General features: G+C 36.2%; 1 pseudogene; it reads left to right on the top strand.

Moving 5' to 3' along the window:
• Positions 1 to 230: 230 nt before the first annotated feature.
• On the top strand, positions 231 to 347 carry LOC121041124 (uncharacterized; annotated as a pseudogene).
• Positions 348 to 3,802: the final 3,455 nt, after the last annotated feature.

Raw genomic sequence — 3,802 nt, 5'->3', positions numbered from 1 at the left:
GGGCTGAAGAGAATGAACCATTTCTAATCACTTTTGGATCATTTCTGGTGGTAGTGATGGAGAGAGGGAGTCATAGAAAATAACTTAAGTGTTCTGATTCAGTAGGTATACCTCAAGTGAAGCCCAGAATCTATGTTTATATCACGCCCTCCTCCCCACCATCTATCATCCATGATTCTATGAAGATAGCCTGTGTACTCTAAGAGATGCTAAACTTAAAGAATAGAAAATTTAGCATATAAAATCAAACACAATTGGACAATAAAAGTAGCTTTTACAAATGTATTATTTTAGCATGGCCCCTGTGCAAGGATGATATGCAAATTCGTGAAGCATTGCATATTCTTATGAAATATTTTTCACCTATTAACAAGAAGAAAGTGGGTTTATTACATATCAAAATGGAACAAGATTTTTGTTAAATCAAAAAAGTGCAGAATGGTGTATACAGTGTACCCCCATTTGGGTAAAAATAAATGAATAAACTGTAAAAAAAAAAGTATGATTTTGTCATGTTCAAAAATGTCTACCTTGTTTCCTGTGCCACAACTGCATATTGAAACTTTCTAGAGATCTATCTAATCAAAAAATTATGAGATTGAACTCTTTCATTTGAAATAGCTACCGTTCCATTTCATAAATGTGGCTAATATGGTGAAATTCTTGTTCAAATTAATTTAAGGTCCTCATTATTAGTCTGGCTTTGGGGAAAACAAAATATGCTGAAATGAAATCCATTGCCTTTTGTTCTAATCTTAGCTCTGAGAAATAAAACAAGTCTCTTGACTCTCAAAAAGGGAACGTGTAATATCAGTGGTACACAGGATGATGAAGGTTGCCCATAGACATAGCGCTTTTCACACTTACAGTTCATACTTCATCACATTCTGGTTCAAAAATAAAACGTAATGATCCAGTATGTAATATACAGAGGCAGTCTTCAATTTGACTAGCAATTAATTTTAAAAGTTAGTTTTCCCTTGATAAGTGCAAGCTAGTAATTATTTTTTGCTTTATGCCATTTAGTGCATACAAGCAATTTTAAAGTAAAAGAAATATATCAGTTCTTAAACAATGATAAATATCACAGAAGCAATTATCTTTTATTTTTTCTTGCAAATATTTAAACCTTTTTGACCATGTATCATGGAAATAAAAAATATTGCCAAATTAATTTTTGATGTCAAATTAAAAATGACAATGAGCTTTTTAGAGGGGAGGTCAAACACTTAGGTTCATTGCATTAAAATTTGTATTGTTCTCTCAAAACAGAGATGGATCCAAATATATTTTGGAACTCTTACTGCAGCCACATCATACTCAAATTACTTAAAAAGTGCCCGCAGAGAAGAAACTTCTTGGTAAAGGGCAGGTCCAGGTGGTCATTTTTGTATTATATGATACTCCACCTACCCCTGATAGGGGATGATCAGTCCATGATAGAACTATTCCCTAGAGAATGAAGAATGGATTATATTTTCCCCTTGATAATTTCAGGAGAAAAATGAGGTTACTCTGTATGTTGTTGCTTGTGGGGTCTAAGTTGAAACTTAATGTAAAATTGGACTTGAGTTTACAACCATGGCAGACCCAATTATGGGAAGTAGAGACCTTGAATAAGCAGAATAGGTCGATCATTAGAGAAGGTAAGAGAGATGCAGAGAAGAAAAAGAAGCTAGTGAGCCAGGGAGGCTGGTGGACAGAGAGGAGGTGAGGAGTGGAGTGGGGGTGGGGGAAGAGGAAGAGAGACAAAGAGAGAAAAAATGAGAGAACCTAGGGCTGGCTGGCTGGCTGGCTTCATGGAAATGGGATCTGTTTAATCACACAGGACCCCACACACAGAGGGGCCCTCACTTGGTTTAATGTTCTACTGTAATCCACCTGAAATTGTTCATTGTGTTTGAACAAAGCATTCTACATTTCCATTTTGTGCTGTACTTTGCAAATTATGTAACTGGTCCTGCTTGTTCCTTTATAGTTTCTTCTCTTTGAGTAGCCAGAGTAGTTTTTTAAGCTATAAATCCAATCATGCATTCTCTTACATAAAACTCTCTATTTTCTTCCTGCCTTCTCCCAAACTTTTAGAATAAAATCCATGCTCCTGACTTTTGCCTGGGAGATGCTACATTATCTGGCTCCTGCCTCACCGGCCCTGATGTTTTCCTTTCCACTCTTGCCGCGCGCGTGATGTTGTCCTTTATGCTCTTCCCACAAGCTGAACTCCTTTTCTGGGTCTCCGTTCCTTCTGATCTTCAGTCTAGAAAACGTTTTCTTCAGTTCTCTTCATATCTCACTTTCGATAATGATTCAGGTCTTACTTCTCACATACCCTCGTTAGTGAGACATCCACTGAGCAGTGCCTTTTATGAACCATCTACTATATTGACTTCATTATGTACATTTACTTGTTATTTGTTTACTTGTTTCTGGCCTGTCTCCTCAGCCAGCCTGCTCCACCCCCACTCCACCTGGTATCATCTCCACAAACGCAGGGATGACATTTGCTGGGATGCAGGTGTGGCCAGTATACCTAGACCAGTTCATGGAATATGGTAAATGCTCACATTTATTTCTTGAAAAGTGAGTGAAAGGAATTAGAATTCCTAAAGAAAGGGAAGATAATTTGGACCTGCTTCAGTGCCCAAAGTGTTTGTGAACATTTACCCCAATAAAAATGCTGTAGAATTGTTTATTGGGTCAAAAGGTTAAGGGAAAAACTAGAAAGCAGGGAATAGATACTAATTACTCTAATTTAGAGACACAGTTTATCAATAGAGAATATAGTTAAGAAATTATAATTTTGATGTCATTTATGCAAGATTATCAGAGAAGTTTTATTTATTTTGTTTGAACAGTCTTTCTTTTTCCTTTTACTATGTGTGAACATCTGGGAGTAATATCAGAGATAGTGCACAAGTGTTTATGCTTTGGGAATTCTCATGATGAGTAATCTATTGTTACTTTTATGTACACACTTGTGCAATGATAACATGTGATTCAAAATATAGTAATGTTCCAAGAATGTGTCATTAATAACATATTCTCTCATGTCATCAGCATATTTTTACTGAACTGGGCACACCTCAAAAACATCTTAAAATGTGTTCTGAAGCTCTACATTCAGCATTTTCTGTGACAACACATTAATCTCGTGGTTTTTCAACTGGCATGTCACAAAATTCAAATGGACTACATGAACAGACATAGTTCCGATGGCACTCCTCTTTTTTCTGGAGTTTGTATTAATCATCAGGCCTCAGAGAGGTAGAAGAAAAGCTAATATCAACTAAAGCTAACATATATGGAGGGCCTACTGTGTATTTTATTTTATTCAATCCCACAATAACCCAAGGGGTCATTTCTCTATCTTCTTTACATAGAGTGCAATGTACTAGGGCTCAGTAAATGTCATATGAATCTTCACAACTCTATAAACGATGGCCAATAATTTTCCAAATATGCGTAACTCATTTGTGGAAGAACAAAGATTATAATCCAAATCTGTGTGACTACAACACTGAGTTCTGTTATATCATGATGATTCTCATAAAGAAGTTTCCGACCAGATTTTTTAAGCATAGCTCTGAGTGGGGGTTAATTGATTCTATTAGCTTTTCTAATACTGTCTTTTTGTGTGTTCTTTATGACTCTCAACATCAAAATCCCTATCATGGACAATTGCTGATCTTGGTCAAGGCATCTTCCTTAATATCACCTCCTTCTCTATAATTACCTCTCAGGATCAGTTCCTTCCTTTTTAGGCCAAGTGTATCACTGTCCATCTCTATGTTAACTATGATGC

The sequence above is a fragment of the Herpailurus yagouaroundi genome, unplaced genomic scaffold (genome assembly GCF_014898765.1).
Source record: "Herpailurus yagouaroundi ecotype Mexico unplaced genomic scaffold, PumYag 182, whole genome shotgun sequence".
NCBI lineage: Eukaryota > Metazoa > Chordata > Mammalia > Carnivora > Felidae > Herpailurus > Herpailurus yagouaroundi.
This window is presented reverse-complemented; position numbering and strand designations above follow the sequence as displayed.